At 38.7% G+C, this 22,269-nt stretch overlaps 1 protein-coding gene across 6 annotated transcripts in view; it reads right to left on the reverse strand.

Moving 5' to 3' along the window:
- PRLR (prolactin receptor) overlaps nt 1-21,812 on the reverse strand; it is a 128,243-nt gene extending 106,431 nt beyond the window's left edge. For 3 of the 6 annotated variants that reach the window (XM_015848354.2, XM_032441134.1, XM_032441135.1), the window contains exon 1: nt 21,707-21,812. The gene's annotated coding sequence lies outside the window, so the exon portion shown is untranslated. Of the gene's footprint in view, nt 1-10,910; nt 11,043-21,221; nt 21,325-21,706 lie in introns of all 6 variants that reach the window. The other 3 variants (XM_015848356.1, XM_015848355.1, XM_015848359.2) reach the window with 3 other exon arrangements.
- Nucleotides 21,813-22,269: the final 457 nt, after the last annotated feature.

Raw genomic sequence — 22,269 nt, forward strand, 5'->3', positions numbered from 1 at the left:
TGTGGCTGATTCTCTGTAGGGCGAGATCATTCAGAAGGGTCTAGATAGACTAGTGCTTTGGGCAATTAGCAATGGCATATGTATATACAAAAAGGATGTTAAGGTCCTTGCAGGAGTTTCATGAGAGCAACAAAGCCGGTAAAAGTTCTGGTAGGCACATCTTGTGAAGAGAAGCTTAGGATACATGGGGTGTCTAGTCAAGAGAAAAGGAGGCTGAGAAGCCTCATAACTTCCTGAAGAGGGATGCACAGAGAGGAGCTGCACTCTGCTCCTGGGAATGAATAACAGGATGGAATGGCACTTAGCTGAGCCTGTTCCAGGGGAGGTTCAGATGGGACATCAGGGAAGACATCTTTATTATGAGGGTGGTCAAATGCCTGTCAGAGTTCAGGAGGCATTTGGATAATGCCCTCAATAATATACTTTAACCTTTGATTAGTCCTGAAGTGGTCAGGCAGTTGGACTTGATAGTCTTTCTAGATGTCATCCAACTCATCATTATTACTGATACAAAAAGTCTATCTAAATTTCTAAACCATAAAGCACTGCCACAAAACTACATTCAGTTAACACAGTGTATCTACTGGAATCTCATGTTGTCTGAAAAGATGAATAGGAAAAGAGGCGTTAGTAAAAACAGGCTTTAAAAGATGTGTCTCCTACTTATTTATGATTTCTGCTAAATTCATTCATTCTCCTGAAGTGTTCTAAGAAATGGTCTCATCCAGTATTATAGGGCAGACAGCTTTTTAGAAGACAATAAACACAAAGAACACTCAATTTCTAACTTATGTGATTCTCTTAACAACACTAGTGGAAAGAATGAATTTAATGTATTACCTTTTTATCTATTTATTTATTTTTCCATTAATTTTTAACTTCTGTTTTAAAATGCGTAAGTACTAGAACTGTCTTGAATCATTTGCTCCCTAAATCTATGCTAAATTATTGAAGTGGATGAAGAAATGAATTCATTGGAGGCAGATCTAAATAATGATAATGACATTCCTCTAAAATCTGTTTGATTATGAACTTGGCCTAATACACTTAGCAGTCCCATTCTGTTGATGACCATCAGTTTAAGCCCTGTGAAGAGCAGTGCCTCCTGAGTATGTTTAAATCCATACAGTTATAGAATCATAGAATGACTTAGGTTGGAAGGGACCTTAAGGATCATCAGGATTGCCAACCACTTGTTCACACTGCCCAGGGCCTCATCCCATGGACAGCAGGGATCCAAAGCTTCTCTGAGGCCTCACCAGCCTCTGAGTAAAAGATTTATTCCAAAACACATATTTATACTATTTTAGTTTAAAACCAATAGAAAGTTGATCTTACTCCCTACAAGTACTGGAAGATCTCTCCAGAGCCTTCCCTCCAGGCTGAAAAAGCACAGTTTCCTCATTCTTTTTTCATAAGAGAGGTGCTCTATTCCTCTTATCATCTTTGTGGCTTTCCTCTGGATGTATTCCACATTATTCTTGCACTGGGGGCCCCTGGCCTAGATGTAGTACTCCAGGTGGGGCCTCATGAAGGAAGAGCAGAAGAGGACAGTCACCTCCCTCATCCTGCTGGCCACCCCTCTTTTGATGCAGTCCAGGATACTGGCGGCCTTCCAACATGCAAAAGTACACTGATGGCTCATCTCCAGCTTCTGGTCCACCAAAATCCCACTCCACAGGGCTGCTCTCAATTAGTTCTTCCCCCAGTCTGTACTCATCTCTGGGATTGCTTTGACTCAAATGCAACCCTTTGCACATGGCCTTGTTGAGTGATGTTTCCCTTTTTCCTGTCACAAGAACTTCTCCTGACAGCCATGACTTCTCAGAAAGATGGAGAGTGGCTTAGCAGCCACATCAGCCAGTTTCACCAGAACCCTGTGATGCATGTTGGCCAGCCCCATAGACTTATCCAGCCTCATGAGGAGATCTCTGACTTGCTCTGCTCTTAGAATACGATGGATATGCTTCCCAAACCCCACCTAGAGTTTCAGGGGTGTTAGAGGCATGGGAAGCTTTACTGCCAGTGGCAAAGAGTTTATTGAGTACCTCAGCCTTCTCCATGTCTGTTGAAGCTAGTTCTCCCATTTCATTTATCGAAGGGGGGTACACTCTCCTTTGCCTGTCTCTTCTGACTAATGTACCTAAGGAACCTCTTTTATTAGTTTTTCATGCCCTTTGCCACTTTCAGTTCCATCTGCATCTTGGCTTTCCAGATCAACTTTTTGAAAGTCCAGATAACATCCCACGTGTTCTTCCCAGGCTACATGTCCTGCCTCCTGCTGCCTGTACAGTTCCATATTCTTCCTCAGTCTGACCAGCAGGTACTTGCTCAGCTAGGCCAGTCTCTTGACCTTTCTACTTGATTTTTTATACTGGGCATGGAGAACTCTTTTGCATTCAGAAAGGTGTCTTTAAAGAGCTGCCAGCTCTGTTCTATTGCTATATGCTGAAGGACAGTTTCCCACGGGATCCCATCCAATTATTCCTTAAATACCCTGATGTTTGCTTTCCTGAAGTTCAGAGTTCTGACTCCACACTTTGCCAGGCCCACATTCCTTGAGATCACAAATTCAACCAGGGTATGGTTGCTTTGGCTCAGACTGCCTCCAGACTTACGCTCTTTAATCATCTCCTCTGCACTGGTGAGCACACGGTCCAGTAATGCTTCACCTCTGGTTGGTCTGTCCAGTATCTGAACCAGAGAGTTATCCTCAAGTGACTCCAGGAGTCTCCTGGATTGCTCACAGTCCACCATGTTGCTTTCCCAACAAACCTATGGGAAGATGAAATCCCCCATCAGGATGAGAGTCTGTGAGTGTGACTCCTCATCAACAGACTCCTCTTGATAAGGCAGCCTGCAGAAGATTCTGACGACTAGATGTCCTGTATTGATCTGGTTCCTAATTATAACTGACCTCAATCTAACTAATCTCAACCTGACTATGGTTGTTACTAACACAGCTTTTCCCCATCTATCCACTTCTCAACCTAGAGGGAAACTCTGATCCCTTCAACTTCTTCCAAAGGGCTGTAAATTCTTTTCTAATGTTTTATGATTTCGTAGTTGCTGCCTCCAGTGATCCTGCTCAAAAGAGCAGCAGCACCCACTTCTATTTCCATCCCAATCCTCCTCTGGCTCTGAGTAGAAATGAGAGTCCAATCTTTCTCATCTTGTATGTTATGCCATCAGTTTCCTCAGGGTTGGAAGGTTACATAGCTTCTTCTGCTTGTGAGGAATTAAGATAGGGCTGTTGGTCTGCCTGTGTCATGATACCATGCATCAATCTCTCTTTGATTGCGGGACACTTCTCAGCTTGGTGATTTCTTCTTGCAACTCATCCATCAGATCAAAATTCAGCCTTGACCATGGAAGTATAGTTCCTTAAGATCTTTTCTGAAGTGTGCTGGAATGTATGAGTGTTTCTAGCATGACCTCAGGCTTCTGCTCCAATTCCTGGGCCTGGCAGTTGTGCTGTGCAAGAGCCTTGAAAAATCTTTTCCCTTTTTATATTTGGAGTTTTGAAAGTCAGGTTATATAACATATTGTGAATTATATTGTAATATTATAGAACATTCTCTCTTAAGTATTTTTGCCAATAAATGCATTAAAACCATTTTAAAATACAAAATATATTTCACTATTCAAAATCGTGTTATATGATCATTCAGAGTGATACTGCTGTCTCACTCTCTGAATAACTAATGTACGGAAAAATATGTTGATGACTACTTTATTGCCTATTGAGTATATTTTATCTTTATATGTGGGCTGCTATTTATTGTCTTAGCTTGAGTGAATAATGTGCTACTTTTTAGAACAGGGATATATGTTTGCTTGCGCTTATTTTCCTTCACAAGTACCAATTATTGGCCATGTTTGGAGAAGAAATAGTGAAACAGGTGGACCTTTCATCTCACCCAGTACCACTTGTTCTTCTAACAGTACTTAGCAGAATTCAAATCAAGAAATGACCACAACAGAAAGCATAACACACTTTTCCTCTCATTCATGGACATTTTCAAACATCTTCAGGTAATGAGTCTGAAGCAAGCAGTGCCTGTAAGTGTTAACTACCTGATCTTAGAGAAGCCAGTGAAAAAAAACAACAAAACAGCTAGCCCCTCAAGGAGGACATTTGGAAACTGTCTTCCTATCAAGGCATTTTCCACTGAGTTGTTTTCAATGAAACTAATTTGTTATTGGAGATTGTCTGGGGGAATGGATTCACCTTTTGATCAGACTCATGCTTTTTAGTTAGAAGTAATTACATAAAGAATATCAGTTTACCAAAAGCACTCTACCTGATCAGTTTTATGTTGATAAAGTCATTAATAATTAAACATTCCTTATGGAATCACAGAATGTCTGAGGCTGAAAAGGACCTCTAGAGGTCATTTAATCCAGCCCCTGTCCTTTATTGTGCTTTGGATTTAAATTTTCCCTTTGTTTTTCTTTAGTGTAGTATGAGTGATGGGCATAATTGTGAGAAAAAGCTTGTCACTGATAATGATAATTGTCTCTCTCCTTGTTAATTACTATTTTTTCTTTCCAAGATTCAATCAAATTTTGTATGTGATATATTGTTATCAAGAAACAAATAGTTAGAATGCTTAATTCTTAATTCTTGTTCTAATGGAGTAGTTCAAAACTGAAAAAAAATTTTATTAGCAGGGCAACTCTTCTTTTTTTTTTTTTTTTTCAACTTTTCCCTTACTGTGAAGAGCTAAATCCTGCAAAGAGACAAAGGCAGGCAGTGACAGCAGAAAACTAGCAATGAAAATGGCTGTGACTGTTTGTTACAAACCACAGACTGAGAAGAAGGAATTAATAAACTGAATTTTACAATACGACCTGATGAGAGAGATTCTGGAGACAGGAAGAAGAGTAATTTCATATAACTCGCTCAAGCCATTTTTGTGAAACAATATAAAGAAAAATTTCCATGAAAAGCAAAATAAACAAATAAAACTCATGGCATATAATAAACAATTTAAGGTACAGAAGCACTCTGACAAGAAAAACTTGGGTATGATTTACGTTTGTTTTCTTGGTACTTAAGCTTCAGAATCCCAGAAAGACTGCCTATCTGCAGGGACATCAGCTGTTTTCTATATTTTGCTGTGTTCTTTAATCTAAAGAAAGAATTTTTATTGAATGCACATGCTTCCCTTTTTGTGCATAACAATTAAAATTGAATGGCTTTTTCAATAGAACTACATATTTGAAAAAAAAAAGAAAGAAACAAACAACCCTCCGTAAATACTTAAAAATTCTGTGCAAAATCACTTAAAATACAAAGCCTTGCAAGGTTGCTTATGAACAACTCTCAGAAGCTAATACAAAAAATAATGCTAATTTTCTTTATTTGTGCTGCTTCTCACAGAAGTATTCCTAGCAAAGAGTATGGAACTACTGTCACAAAATTACAGGAAACGTGCTGAGCAGAAAACAAAGTGTAAATGCAGTAAAAGCCATTCCTTCTGGTCAAATTACTGCTATGCTCTCCTAACACCAAACATGCTATGCCAAAGTTAAGCATCCAAGTTACTGCTTCTCTAAGATGTAAAATCTAAAATCAGCCTTCTGACCAGAAGAGGAGAATTATGGAGTAGAAATCCATATCTTTTTATAATTAGTCAATGGAAATAGGCTCCTTCTAGAATTGCAGAGCCTGAGATTTCAACAGCCCCACCATTTTGCTGTTTTCATTTTGAATAATTTTTCCCTTATGCCCACACCAAATTTCCCTTGTTGCAACTTCTGACCAGTGCCTTCTCCAACTGTACACTTTTTAGAAAAATATGGCTTTTGGGTAGTTGAAGAATATATCTAGATACCCCATTAGCCTTATTTTCTCCGGACTATACAAATCCTACTCCCTCAGCCTATTCCTGTACATTGTACACCTCAGTTCAAGGAACCCTCTGCTGCAGGTTCTTGGTATCTCTCTTGTACTGGAGAACACAGAAGTGCAGATGCAGGTACACCCTCCTACAATTGCACAAAGTATAGTTGCCTGTTTCACAGTCAGTGTGCAGTATTGGCTCACATCCAGCCAAGCATCCCTCATAAGTCTTAGGTCCTTTTCAACAGACTGCTGCCCTGCCAGCTGGTTCTCAGCCCATAGTGATGCATGGGGGTATTCCACCTTTATGAAGACTTATTTCCTTCATCTTCTCAAGATCTTCCTGGTTGAAACTCTGTCACATAACAGCTCAGTCTTATCTCACCCCCAAATTACTAACTTCTGCATTTGATAATACTGGTGATTCATAATTAAGACCACTGAAGAAAATATACTATATTAAACCACCACTAGATGGTCAGGAAGCAAAAATACTGCTGAAAATAGAGACCTGCAGTCTGTCTGTCTACCAATACTGCCCGAGCTATTGATATTCAATGTTCATAACAGAAGAAAATTGAAACTTTGCAGAGCAAGCATTACTAAACACACTTAAGTTTGCACAGCTAAGTGCTGACAGAACTTCCTGTGAAGAAAGTAAGCACAGGCTGATGGATGGCTTCAGGAGCTAGTGGCCTCGTGTAGAAAACAGTCCTACAGACTGCATTCTACTGTGTATGAGGAGCTAGAGAAATAATTCCCAGTTGCTCAGAGACAGTATCAACATGTAAGACCAGTTCAAATGACGTGGAGAGATTTACATGTTCATCACCTGATAGAACATTCACAGAAACATAACAGAGTTTCTATGGTAATAGTCTGAAACAATGCCTTGTTTTTATGTAGAAGTCACAGTTTTCTATAACTGTTTTTTTCTTTTTTAGTTTAAAAATAATAACAATTCTTTCCTTGAGGATGTTTCTTTTTTCTTGGTTTAAAACTCTCTTTTTATAGCTTCTCATTTCAGGATGGTAAATATGACAGTCTAATGCCATGACCTCCATTTCAATAGGTCTGTCAAACAGAAGTGTTCAACAGATATATGTCAAAATATGCATTTCAAAATCGCAGGAGAAAATTATTTATAATTACATTTATTTATAATTACATAATGACACACACTCATGTTTGAATATAATACGGTAGCTCAAGTTTCACTATTTAATGCCTGTCTACGTTGCTTTTCAAGTTCTTTCATTCTTATGGTCCATGAAAAGCTTTTTTACATATGAGATATATTTGTTGTGAAAAGCTTATTTGTTGCTTCCTGGTTCCAACTGCTTTACACTCACCTTGTAGAAATTTGTAAGCATTTATAAGATTTGCTCTTCCACTTCTCCAGGCTGAACAGCCCTGAGTCTCACATCACTTCCTCAGGTCACTTATCACCTTTTTAGCTCTCCTCTGGATTCTGTCCAGAAGTTCCCTATCTTTCCTGAATTTAGAAGTCCGGACCTGGACACAGTACTGCAGATGTGGCCTCACCAAGGCAGAGCAGAGGAGGAGGATCACCTCCCTCGACCTGTTGGCTGTAAGTCATTTTAGTGAAACCCAGGGTACTATTGGTCTTCCTGGCCACAATGGCACACTGCTGCCTCATGGCCAACCTGCTGTCCACCCAGCTTCTTTTCTGCAGAGCTCTTTTCCAGCAGACTCTAACCTGTATTGATGCATGAGGTTATTCTCTCACAGGTGCAGGACTCTGCACTTGCCCTTGATGAAGCTCATAAAGCTCCTCTCCACCGAACTCTTTAATCTCTCCAGGTCTTGTTGAATGGTAGCACAGCCTTCTGCTTGTCATTATCTCCTCCCAGATTTGTATCATCAGCAATTTTGCTGAGGTTATAACAGGTTATACAAGTCTGTTTTTACTGTTGTAAAAACCAAAACCCTCATACTGGCAGCAGCCACATAGCCAGGAGTTGATTTATATTATACATCTATATCTGGCTGCCCTCTTTCCTCAGTTGGCAAAACTGAGAAAAAGATAACGAGCACCAGTGTTTTCCACTCGTGCTCCCAGAAGCTTGTAATCATTTTGATTCTGCTTATGTTATTCCAGCTTCCAGCGTTGTTCATATCCATAGGAAAGAGCAACAGCTGATAGCCGTCCAATTCACCCCAAAGTGCTGTAGGAATCAGCAGATGTCATAGCCAAATCCCTCTTCAGCAGTATACCAAAGGCTGTGGGAAGGCAGCTAACAGTATATACCAAGCTACAAGAAGTACCAAGAGAAATGTAGGTCCATTCCAACTATCCTTTCCTCTCCTGTCCTGTCCTGCTATCTTATCCCATCCTACTGATGCAATGGGAGATCCAAGGTATAGGTCAAATCACCTTGCGTGAGAAATGTAAAAGGTACCAACCTTTTGAAGAAGTGCTCATTTTATTTCTTAATATATATATATATATATATCTTTATTAATTTTTGTTAAAATCCGATCTGTGGAATTGGTAAAGTTGTTGTTTTGATGCAGTTACTCAAAACAAACGGTACTGTGAGGTCCCTTTAAACCTCTTTTCAGTTCTAAGGAAAAATCAAGCATACAAAAGTCACTTATAACGTATTTCTCTAGCCTGTTTTTAGGTTACATTTCTAAGCAAGCAATACTGAAGACAGTTTTTTCCTATAACTTTTCTTGAAAAGGTCTGCTTTTTACTAGTACTGCTTTTAAAGTACTGGTAGTACTTTAAAACTGACCAGCACAGATGGATCCCAATTCTTCCAAAAACAGTTATCTAGGAAACCTTGCCAACCAGTTCTTTGTACAACATCATGCATGTTCCCCTCCATAACTGGGGCTGAAGTTTTACTGGCAGTTTTCCTTCTATCACCAAAGATTTTAAATGTGACTACTTTATGGTCACTATGGCCAAGATGGACACCAATTGCCACTTCACCCACAAGACCCTCTCTGTTTACAAGCACAAATCTAGAAGGGCACCTTTCCTAATTGGCTCCCTTAGTATCTGCACAGGGAAGTAACCATCAACGTGTTTCAGTAACCTCCTGGATCTGCTTGTCTCAGTTATATGGTACTGCCAGTTCACGTCTGCTAAACTGAAGTTACCTATAAGGACAAAGGTCTTGCTTGCATTTGCATGAATGCTGTCTTTTCTGTCTTTGTTGATCTGTCTTATTGACCATATATATTTATAGAATCACCAAGTTTGGAGAAAATCTCCAAGACTGACCAGTCCAACCATTCACCTACCACCACCATTTCCCTAGTGGAAACATCCCTCAGTACCACATCTAAATGTTTCAAGAACACCTGGAATGGTGACTCCACCACCTCCCTGGACAGCCCATTCCGATTCCTGACCACTCTTTCAGAGAAGTATTTCCTAACACCCAGCCAGAATCTCCCCTGGCACAACTTGAGACCATTCCCTCTAGTCCTATTGCTAGTTACATTCCAGAGGAGGCCAACACCCCCTCCCTGGGGGTGTTCAAGATGAGGCTGGATGGGGTTGAGCAACCTAGACCATCTAGACATGTCCCTGCCTATAGCAGCAGGGGGTTGGAACTAGATGACCCTGATGGTCCATTCCAGTCCAAACCATTTCATGAATCTATGATTCTGTTATTATCAATTCCAATCACTCAACTAAGTCCATCACTAAACCATGTTGCTAAGCACCACACACACACGTTCCTTATATTCCTCCAGGAATGGCGACTCCTTCACTTCTTTGGGCAGCCTGTTCATATAATCATAGAATAGCTTGGGGACTGGAAGGCACCTTAAAGATCATCTAGTTCCAAGCCCCTGATGTGAGCAGCGTTGTTCACCACTAGGTGATTCTATGATTCTGTCTCAGAGTTATCTAGATCAATCCATGCCTGTGACAGGGTGGCAATAGGCCCATGAGCCCCCTGCCCCCAAAAAATGGGAAGGGAAAAGGGGAAGGGGTAGGGAGACGGGAGCTGGGATAAGGAAACAGAGCAGTGACAATGATCTAAGGAGGAAATTGGAAAAAATAAGAAAAAAGGAGAAAATTGTCCAGCCTCTTAAATATTATTTCTTTCGCAAATATCTGATTAAAATTATATTTTTGATTCAAAAACATAATATATATTCAACTGCTATAGATTATTTTTCTTATTATTTTCCTTTACACCCAATATACATCAGTTACTGTTGTGAATATGATATGCATAGTTGATCTAAGTTAGAAAAAATATGATCTTTTCAGCTTTCAATATAAAGACAGAGAAATATTAGCAGCTAATTTTCCAAAGTGTTGCACAGCACAGCTACAATTTCAGTCCTGTTGTTATGGAGTGGCTCTGCAGTACTCAGGTTATTGTTATCTTTAAGATAAAAATTTAACCAATACCCTCTAAAAATAACAATGACAGATGCTTGGTAACTAGCAAATGGAAATGTATAGACAGAATTTTTATTAATGACTTGGCAGGGAAAGAAGTGTAGCCCCGGCCCCAGGAATCCATGTGCATGTTCATATTGAAAGTGCTTATCCTAATGCTTTTTATCACAACCTGTATCTGCCTGTTTTCTTCCTTTTGATGCCTCATTGGTTATGCCCGCTTATTTATTTTGCAAGATCTATTGTAAATGTAATCTAGATACTGCCCAACCAACAACTGTTCACCTGAAAAAAAACTGCAAATTTGATCAGACCCTCCACAAATGGAGAATTTGTCATTGCTTGGTTCAGTTTACCTTGTGAGATTATCACTCAGCTGGATCAAAACAAAAGCGAGGTGATGCACTCGGACTTAGTAGGGAAGTACTCAGAATTAGTAGGGGAAAAATCAGAAGGAACTTTTCCTTATCTACGAAGGAAAACTAAGGAAAGTATCATTTAGTGTGAAGAAGAGAAGGTTCCGGCAAGACCTGATAGCAGGTAAAGGAGAACTATAAGAAAGAAGTGGGCAGAGTTTTTAGCAGGATATGTTGTGACATGACAAGAGGAAATGGTTTCAAACTGAAAGAGGACACTTAGACTGGGTATAAGGAAAAAGGTTTTTACAATAAGGATGGTGAGACACTGGAAAAAGGCTGCTCAGAGATGTTGTAGATGCAGCATTCTGGATGTTGGTGGCAGGGGGGTTGGAACCTGATGATCCTTTGGGTCTTGTGATCATAAGGTTCTACTTTTCTCCTGCAAAATAAAACAGATTTCATTAGCTCCCTTTTGGTACTGACTAAATGCAGCAGCCCATTGAAACTGACTACCTCATTCGAAGCTAATTAAAATCTTTGGCCTTTCAACTTTCTAAAGAACTATAATTCTCTTGGCATTTCTCTTAGAATTATTGTATCAGAGAGATATTTTATATTCTTCAGACTGTCTCATAAGCTACATGTCATTCCATGTCTTATGGTTGGGAGAGCTTATAATCTTGATTTATAAGAAAGACAAGAACCTGTGCTGTTAAGAGTCAAAGAAAATTCAGTTCTATTCAAAGCTTTAAACAGAGACTATACCCAGAAAGATAAATGCACTGTAAAACAGTCTGCTGAGGAAAAGAATATAAGAACCTCCCTAAGGAAAATAAAATTACTCTTCAGTAAAATACAAAAAGGACTCATTTGTAATATTTACTCTAGTAAACAAAATTAGGTTGTAGCACAAACTCAGGCATTTGTATGCATTTGTCCATATCCCGTAACATCATGCTCCTTGTTCAGTTTTAGCTTCAAAATGGTACTCTTCCAGAGGGTATGCAGGAGCGTTAACAAGCAGCATGTACTACTTACAGCTCCCTTCAGACAGTATGGGACAAGGACACAATTTTTTTTGTTGGAAAGAGAATTAAACATGGGTATAGGATGTGTTGTGCCACACGTTCTTGAAGCAACAGAATTGTCCCCGACTCATTTTACATGCTAACTTTTTACATATAAACTTTTGTCTGATTAATCAGTGGTTTATTTTACTTTGGTTGCTCCAAGTATTCTGGATTTGTCTGAGTTTGTATCCAGTTTTATACTGTTCTATACATCTTTTGCCACTTGCCTCAGCTTCTGCTATCTTTGTGCTTAATTCTTATATTTTAAATCAAATGAGAATTTAAAATTTATTTAGGTTGTTGGTTTCTACATCACATATCCTTTGCATCAGAGGAATGTATACTTGTAATCTGAATATACCATAATAAATAAAGATAACAAAAACCTGAGTACTGCACAGCCACTCCATAACAACGGGACTGAAATTGTAGCTGTACTGTGCAACATTTAATCATTTTCCTTGTGTTGTCTTCCCAGACTTACCTCTCATGAAATACTGCTTATAGGTTTTCAGAGCTACAGTCCGTCAACTGGGAATCTGGTTGATTTATTTTGCTGTACTCTTTTCCTCTAAATAAATCTGAGTATTCAAAGTTCTTTGCTGTCACTAATAATGGTAGATGACTGTTAATTTCTCATTAGAAGCCTTATTTTCTTAATTTTTTTAGGCTATTCATGTCTATCAGGCCCTTACCATGATAACAGTCTAAATTCCTGTCCCCTTTAAAAACTACTCCGAATTTTCAGCACGTTTATATGCCACTGCATTTCTAAAAGGGTCTAGCTTCTTTGTGAGGAACAAAGAAGAACAGACTTGCTCTTTGCTCGGACACCAGAAACAATCCATGTATCTACCATATACATTTGGAAAAAAGAATCTGGAGTTAGAGAGATATTCCTAGAGAGCAAGAATTTTGCACAGCAACAATAGTGAAAGACGAGAAGAAAAGTTTGGAATGCATGAACATATATAAAAATGCAAGAGAGAAAAGCCTCAGTGTGACCTCATTTTGTTCAAAATCCAACTTACTAAAAGCTTCCAGCAGCTTGTAAAAGAACGTTTTAATGCCCTGAATCTCACAGTAATGAAAGTTATGAGACAGAGGTTATACCCCTGGATGAACAAAAAATAATTTCAAATTAAACTATAGTGGCATGGGTGCTACAGAAAAGTTGTCTAAATGCAAAAGATGCAGAAGAATAAGGATTAGACACAACTCAAGTTGTCTACCACAGTGGTTGAAAGAGCAGGTTTAACCAAGGAAATGGGAAAATAGAGATTGTTTTTGGTACAAAAGAAGCATAAAGACACATTTATATGGGTGTGTGTGTGATGTATAAAGTTTAAGAATAATTTCCCTAAATAAATGTTTTAAAACTACAAGCTAGGAACAGTTTGAATAGGGGAAAAAAATCTAAAACCAAACCAAAACAAAAAAAAACCAAAACCAAAACCAAACCAAACCAAAACAACAACAACAACAACAACAAAAAAACAACAACAAAAAACCAAACCAATAAAATCTAAGAGACTCATATCTATACCACTCAGTTAAATTTTTGATTAATGTTTTTCTCTCTCTGAGAATCTGAAATTCTGAATGCTGGCAACAGCATTCAGAAATTGCCTGCTAGCGTGATTTAAAACACATTACGCATTACTCAGACACTAATGAGGTCAAATTGAATTTTACAGTTTAGAAATGCTGCATATTATTTAAAATGGCAGTATCCATCCTTGTGAATCAAACTACCTGAGAAGATCCCAGGGCACTGGAACCTGATTGCCTATACTAATCAAATGCTGGAATGATCTCTGCACAGATTTGGTCCATATCAACTTGTGGTCTCCAAATTAGTGTGTTACAATCTGGAGCTGCACAAGCAGTCAGTTACAGCAGATGATCTGCATGCAACCACGGCATTTTGGAGAGCAAGACAATTTGGAATATGGATACTGAGTATATCATATCAGTTCTCCACCATGTAAAAATTCCTGATATATTTAATTTGCTAGAAAAATGATGCAACCATAATGACTACCCAGTATAAAGGAAGGCTGAAATACTTACATATGAATAGGTATGGATATTGTACTTAAAATACATGTAAGTGGTGTTTCATGCAACATCAAAGCTGCGAATGCTAATCAAGTGTTACATTACTGTGTTACAGAATCAGAATCACAGAATGACCCGGGTTGCAAGGGACCTCAAGGATCATGTAGTTCCAACTCCCCGGCCTAGCGGGGCCACCAAACATACGCCTTTACTAGATCAGGTTGCCCAGGGCTCCGTCCAACCTGGTCTTGAACACCTCCAAGGACGGGGCATCCACAGTCTCCCTGGGCAGCCTGTTCCAGGGCCCAACCACTCTCCTAGTGAAGAACTTCCCCCTAACATCCAACCTAAATCTTCCCTCCTTCAACTTGGATCCATTTCTCCGTGTCCTGCTATTATCAGCCCTTTCGAAGAGTTTACTCCCCTCATGGATGTAAGTTCCCTTCAGGTACTGAAAGGCTACAATGAGGTCACCCCGCAACCTTCTCTTCTCCAAGCTGAACAAGCCCAACTCCCTCAGCCTGTCCTCATAAGGGAGGTGCTCCAGCCCCCTGATCATCTTCGTGGCCCTCCTCTGGACCCTTTCCAAAATCTCCATGTCTTTTTTGTACTGAGGGCTCCACACCTGGACACAGTACAACAGATGGGGCCTCACAAGAGCCGAGTAGAGAGGGACAATCACCTCCCTATCCCTGCTGACCACCCCTCTCCTGATGGAGCCCAGGATCCCATTTGCTTTCCGGACTGCCAGAGCGCACTGCTGGCTCATGTTAAGTCTCTCGTTCATCAGGACCCTCAGGTCCTTCTCAGCCTAGCTGCTCTCAAGGACCACTCCTTCCAGCCTGTATGGGTGCCTGGGGTTCTTCCAGCCCAAGTGCAAAACCTTGCACTTTGCTGTGTTGAACCTCATTAGGTTCACCCAAGCCCAGCTTTCCAGCCTGTCGAGGTTCCTCTGAATGGCATCCCTTCCTTCTGTGTTACATTATGTACTGCATCTATGGAACCTTCCCAGCTGACCAAATGGCTGCTTGGTAAAGCTCAGTTAGGGAATTAAAGGGCAGCAGAGAAAAGTGTGCATCTTAATAGCATCAGCATTTGTTTTTGTTTTCTCTTCACCTGTCCTTTCTCAAGTAAAGTATCTTCAATTTTAAAGCTTCTGAGGTGGGGTGAAGGGAAAGCAGCTATTCCTTAAACCTAATGTTCTTTACTGCTTTTGCCATATTTTGCACATCCTGAAGGAATGGGATTAAGGGAATACCTCCAGACTAGATAGTACTCTAATGTGGTAGAACTCATAATCCGATTACCCAATGAGCTGTGCGCAAGATGCAGAGTGAATTCATTGTGAATGCAAACATGCACAAGTATGTGCATCATAAAAAAAACTTTACATCAGAATATTTCTGATATCATTTATGATTTAAGGAACACTTATAGCCTAAAACTACTACATCGTTATAAACAACAGTGAAGTATGCCTCAGAAGCCATTATATATCAGCTTCTTTCAGAACTTTTCATTCCGAGTACTGAAACAATTTCCTAGGAAAGACTTGATAATACTTATTTACAATTACTTAATGAAAGATTGATGCATATCTCTCAGAAGAAATCACACTTTCCGAAACAGTCTGTTCATTAACTATGCAACCCATAAGGCTGTAAAATAAAGTAACAGCAACGGTTGTGGTGAATGCCAAATTTATAATACTTTCAAAAGTGTCAGCATTAGCACTTGCAGTATTGAGATCACTGGTATCTGAACTTCTCTACCTGCATTACCTGCATTAGAGATGAGTTTTACCATATTTTGTAAGATCTTTATTATGGTTTACAATGGAATTCAGAAGTTATTTTCTTCCAGATTAATGATAAAAATAAAATTGCATGAAGTCTCAAGTGATGCTTGGAAATCACGATACTACTTAAATAAGAATGAAAGCCAAGGAATTTATAGAAATGTTGTTGCCCTTTGACGTTTGCAGAGCCGGTGACTTTTAAAGAACCGCAGGTATTAGCTGATGTGTGCTGGACAACGTGCCATTTAACATGTATTAACTAATTAAGATGAACACCAAGGAGCTTTGGGTTCAATAAGATTACTTAAAAGGTTAAAGATACATTCGCTCTTAAATGTCTGCATCAGTAGAGCAAAAACTTTTAAAAAGCAATTTACTTGGATAAAAATGTCAATTCAGTCTCTCACAGAATGTAAATATTTGGCTGTCAGTGACTTGCAGTTCTGAAGTAACTTATATCTGCCAGAAAACCTGGAGATATAAAATTGTATTTCAAATAACTAAAGTTTGATCCAGATTGTATGAACTGTTTTAGCACGCTGAAGTAGAAAAAAAGCACCTCAGAAAGAGCAACTGTCCCTAACAGAAAACTACTTACAATTTTGTCCAAAGCAAATGCTGACTTTGCCATCTGGCATGGTGCAGGCCAAGCAGCTGTCAGCTAGTGGAACCCGAAAAGATACCAAAACAGTGGAAGCAGAGCTGCCACAACAATTCATGACTTCTCAAGGCAGGAGGAGAAAAAGAAAAGCACAGTAGTTCAGAGTAGTATAACAATTGCTGAAACAAGTGAAAACAGTAGAGAGGAATAACTGGGAAAATCATACATGGTGATGAGAACAAACAACCTGCGAGTACATAGAACAGTGAAGAGCTGAGGCTACTTCTGAATTACCCAGTTACCTCTTTTTCAAGGTCTTCAGACTCCCACACATTTTTGAGAATGGATATGAAATCTTGTTTTCAAGGTTTATATACCACAAATAGCTAGTTTTGCACAGTCATATATACAGCCAGTAAGTTTTGTTCATTATACTATCAACTGACCTTAGTCACTGGCTGTGCAATTGATACCCATAGTGACAGCTCGGACACAGGATTTGGCATCCACAGATGGCTTCAGTGGTTGAGTGAACCAAAACAGATTTTCGGATTGAAGGACTGCAACCTTCCAGCTCTCACCGTTCTCAGAACCCCTACTTCACAGAGCATATTAAGCCATTCTGTACGTCTAATACCTGGCTTTCTTTAAAAAATAACATCCTTTGCCTAGAATGACCAAGAAACACAATAACAAAACAAGTTCATAACTTTCTGTACATAACTGTTTCCATCTACATTTGATTCTTAAGATTAGAATATGTGTTCGTTTGGAAGAGAAGCTTGAGTTACAGTCTTGATAATCAAAAGAAAAAAAAATAGCTAAAATTTGAAACCACACATAAATAAGCCATTGGCAATTACTGATGTTCACTCAAGAGCATCAAACATTTCCTCATCAACATGCACAACAGTTTAAATTTTAATTTCAATTAATTATGAAAGAATTTAATTAAAATTAAATGTTAAACACTAGAATTTTATGTAAGCTTTACTATCTGCTTACTTCTTTGTATAAGCTCATTTCTCCAAGCAAACTTCATTTATAAAAACATGTATGTGCCAGACTGTGCACCAAAGCTTTACGAGGTTTCTTCTTTGTCTCTCTTGCTTCTATGTAATGTGCAGGTTCCATTATTTTACTCTATCTGACTGGACCACCTCATTTACTGCAATAAGTGTAAGGTCTGGACCACAGAAATAGCCACAAAGTACAGCTCCTGTAATAGATAAAACGCTTCTGGCACCTTCATTTCCCTCTCACTCCAGAAACAAGATGCAGACACATCAGCATTTTCAGTAAAGCTTGTTTTGTAAAGCATATGATTTGCAGAGGAAAGCCCTGGGCTAATTTCATTTCAGTCTTGTCAGATATTTCTACTTTAGCATTTTAATGCAGACAGGGAAGGTGCAGCTTGGTCATGTTTTATAAAACATCTGTCAAATATAGAATTTTTGTCACATTCTTGTCAAGTTCTGAGCAGGCAGGTTCAAACAATTCCTAAACCTTAGAAGAATATAATATACAGAATCTATATACAGAATGTACTATGTCTCAGTATTCAGTAGTGTTGTGAATATATAAAGCATGAGACTGCCAAAACTGTGGGTATAGAAGAAATAGCTAGGACCTGAAAAGTAGACCACAGGGTGGAAAAAATCTTAGGAACAGAAGACTCCATATAAGGTTGGATGATGTGACCTCTGGGCTGCAAAGACTTCATAGCTTTAAGCCGTCATTAAGAGGGCTTGTGTGAAGCTGTTGGGATCAACCTCTGACTTCCCTCCCCCAGCTTTAAGATTCTCCTGTCACTGTCCAAGCATCTCTAACTAGGACTGATTTAGAACTAGGAATTCACATACAATTAATTGCCCATCAGCTGTCTCCTACATTCCCAACAGGCCTGTGACCTTATCCCACCCCTCATGTCCACACAGAACTTCCTGATGTTCAAATACTTACTTCCATCAATCCTAATTTTAATTGTTGGAAATGAAGTAGTGCTGCAATCTAAGATGAGAGAAAATAGAGAGGAAAATCTCTGCATCCTTTACTACAGTCTCTTTACAACAAAGATAAAAAGCAGAGAGGTATCTCAGATTGAATGTATTTTGTCACAGTAAATTTCAAGCAAATTTATCACTCCTTGTGTATTTCTGACTATGCAAAGAAATTAACACTACATCCACTTATCTTTAAAGGTTTCATTTCTATACATTCCTTAATTCCAAAAACAATACAAAGTGTACTTGTTCTGAGAAAAATGAATAAATAAACATCAGTGAAAAGAGTTTAAATGAAACAGAAAGAACTGACATGTCCTAGAGTTTCTCTTCAGCTTTGACAAGGACTATTTTTCATTCCTTTCCTGTTTCTCCTTATTTTTTGGTTCTGGCTAACTGATTCCTTCATTTCTTTCACAACTGAGTAAAATAAAGATGTCATTCATGAATTTTATAGCATGCGTATGGTTTCTGGATAGATAAAAAGTGGAATCGATTTAAAACAGCACTACTTCATTAGTATCTCTGCAAACAAATTTCCTGTTTAAGTTACAGAGGGAGACCACTGATGAATACAGAAATTACATGACAGAAGGCCAAGCAGAATGAAGATTCTATTTTGCAGATCAAAGCCTCATCTAGTCTAAACATTTGTTATGTTAAAAAGTACATAGATTGCTTCTACACCATGTCTGTGGCCATCCTCAGGGTCAAGAGAGTAACAGAAATTAATGTATATCATCCTTCATACCTGAAGACAATTTTGTAGGATTGTGTCAGAAAGTGAAGACACTATAGCCTAACTTCATGTTATTGGGAGAAAAACTCATTGAGAGCATCCCTGCAGAGAAAGACTTGGGGGTTTGGGTGTATGAAAACCTAGGTATAAGCCAGAAATTTGTGACTGAATCCCTGAGGGCCAACAGTATCCAAAAGAGGGCTGGCAGCAGGTAGAGGAAGGGGATTATTGTTCCCCTCTGCTCTGCCCTTTGAGGCCCCATCTGGAATACTGTGTCCAGGCCTGGGGCATCCAGCACAAGAAAGATGTGTTGGAGTGTGCTAAGACAACAGCAAAGAGGATGATCAGACAGCTGGAGCACCTCTGCTGTGAAGAATGGCTGAGAGAACTGGACTTGGTAAACCCAGAGAAAAGAAAGTTCTGTGCAGATCTCATTCCAGTAGTTGAAGGGAGCTTATGAGCAAGAGGGGGAATGGGATCCTGGGCTCCATCAGGAGAGGGGTGGTCAGCAGGGATAGGGATTGTCCCTCTCTACTCAGCTCTTGTGAGGCCCCAATTTTTTAACCAGTCTGACTAGGACAAGGAAGAATGGCTTTAAACTAAAGGAAAGGAGATTTAGATAATCAGATGTTAGGAAGAAATTTTCTATTCAGAGGTTGGTGAGGCACTAGAACAGTTTGCCCAGAGAAGCTATGAGAGCCCCATCCTTGGAGGCATTCAAGGTTGGGTTGGATGGGATCCTGGGCCCCCTGATCTGGTGCGGACAATCGTGCCAATGGCAGGAGTGTTGGAACTAGATGATCTTTATGGTCTCTTCCAACCTAATCAATTTGATGATTCTATGAATCCATACATAAATTAACCCCCCAAAAGGGGACTGCAGTGGAAGACAAGTGGAAAAAAAATGAAATATAAAACATAAAGAAATTTTCCATGCTAACTGGGCGGTCTGTGGGAAAGAACTGTTTTTATTTTTCCATGGTTGTGATCAGAAATATTTATTTCTTTGCTGACATTTAGGGAGTTTAATATCAAACATAAAAACCCTCCAAAAAAAGTAACAGAAACAATTTTACAACCATATTCTTTCAGAAATAAAATGCATCGTAAGACATCATAATCACAGGAAAAATATTTCCATTGAGTTTTAGTTATCACTTATAGCATTTTGTAATTCTACTGATCAACCTGTAGTCTAAAATCTCCTAAAATCCTAATCCATACGATGCAGAAAAGGTTGATATTACTGAGTGAAGATTTTATACCTCTAAGTTTTCCAAAGGGACCAAGTTATTTGAAAGGGAATAGCCAAGAATAAATCAAAATAATTTGCTCAAAAAAAAAAAAATACCACAAGCCTATCTAGATAATGGCTATTGTAATTGTTTCTTTTATTCTCTCCTTATTTTCTTTCTCTCAATTTCTTCCTGAATTTGCATTCTTATATTTCAGCACAATTTCTTTTTTAAATACTGGAGTTATAAATCACTTGGACCTAAAAAATCCATATTCAGAATAATATAACAATATATTATAATTTATTTAATAAGAAATTAAAATATTTTTTGCATGTAGCCATTTTTTGGTAGTTTCATACCTACTCACTAATTTCTCATAAGGATGGTTAACAAATTTTACTAGGAGATGAACAAAACTAAAGGCATAAACTAACCCTTAATTACCTTCAATTCACTCTAAGATTTCATAATTGAAAGCTATTGAATTAATTGCCAGTCATGAGATCAGGCTACCCAGAATCTCACTCAACCTGGATCAGTCTATTTAAATTACCTAAAATCATAGGATGCAGATTTAGAGGCATGTAGAATGGATGTAAATACTCATAAATCATAGATGAAATAAGAATTCAAGTGAGCTAAGACACAGATATGCGTCCTGACAACAGAATAAGAATGCACAAATTGCACCCAAATTGCTCTTCTATTGTTGTAATTATTAAAGAGTTGCCATATTAAATGACAGTTCAAAAAAATTAAGTTTGATAGTGCTGAAACGGTGATGTCATTTCCTTATTTCTTCTCTCTCTTTGCTTTTGATCCAGATTCTTTCATCCCACCCTCAGTAACACAGTTTCCCTACCCTCCCTCACTGTCCAGGATGCATCATAAACGTGATCTTAGGATTAAATATTTAATGAAGTAAATAGCTTCTGTTTCTCCCAGGTTATTTCCTTAAAATTTTATTGAGTTAGCTATGCTCCTGTGATCAAATAAATGCCAAATGGTGCAAGGTTAGCAACAGAAATGTGGCTAAAACTGTGGAAAGATAAATAGGAGAGGGAGGTCCCATTCTGCACTGGAAAGTTGTTTATGTGCCTGCACCTACTTCATGAGTCCAGGTCTTGCATAGCATGTTTTCAAGAGGAAGTACGCCGTTCATTTATTTAATCTGTGATCTGTATCAAAGTTTCAGGATGTATTAACATCTACTGAGAGAGAGAAAAGAAGGCAAAAGAATTTCTGCTTAACAAACATACAAATGGGCCATGAATATTTAGAAAAAACTATAGTTAGAATAAGTAATCATGGAAGTACTACAGGCAGTTCAGTTCAGTAAAGTAAAATACAAGCTGGAAAGGTCATTGTAACTTGCCCATCCAGGAACGAGGAAGTAATGTTCCCTCTTTAATGAGTTTAACCGTGATGAACTTTGAATAAATTGTGGTGCAAGAGACAATACTTTCAGAATGACAAATCAGTACTCACGTCACTTCAACCACATGCCTTTAGCAGAGCATTTATCCTATAGCCTTATATTCCTATACAGTCAGTGAATAGAAACAGACTGTTAAAGTCTGTGACTCGTCTTACCTGTTTTAGATTCATATTGAAGGACAAGACAAATCTGAGAAGTGGTTATTTCTTCACCAGCTTTCAACAGGGAATCTATGGAGGCTGCTGTGAGTATCCACACTTAGAAAAATCTGCAGGCACAGTAGCAGTGAGGAGGGATATGAAAGAGAAAGAGCAAAAATAAATCAGAAAAAAATACAGAGATCAGAACAGCCCTACAGACGACTGTGAATGCTCTGTGAAGGGACTCTTTTCAGAGTCTGAAATGCGGGGCTGAGATTGATACCCACCCCTTTTTCATGAGGTCCCACTCTGCCCTCAAATCAACCAAAAATAATGAGAAAACCCTACTCATCTTGATAAAGTTAGGACTCGGACCTAAAGTCTGAATGAGACATGGGGTTGGAATTTATTTTAACAAAAGTTTTTCAGGGTGGATTAGAGAAGTACTTCAAGCCAACCAACCACCTTTCTATTTACATGAAAATCTTAAAGAACATAGAAGACAGAAAGGGAATTTCAAATGAAAACTAATAAAATCACTGATGGGCAATACTGCTTTATATAATAATTTAATTACT

The sequence above is a fragment of the Coturnix japonica genome, chromosome Z, assembly GCF_001577835.2.
Source record: "Coturnix japonica isolate 7356 chromosome Z, Coturnix japonica 2.1, whole genome shotgun sequence".
NCBI classification, from domain to species: Eukaryota; Metazoa; Chordata; class Aves; order Galliformes; family Phasianidae; genus Coturnix; species Coturnix japonica.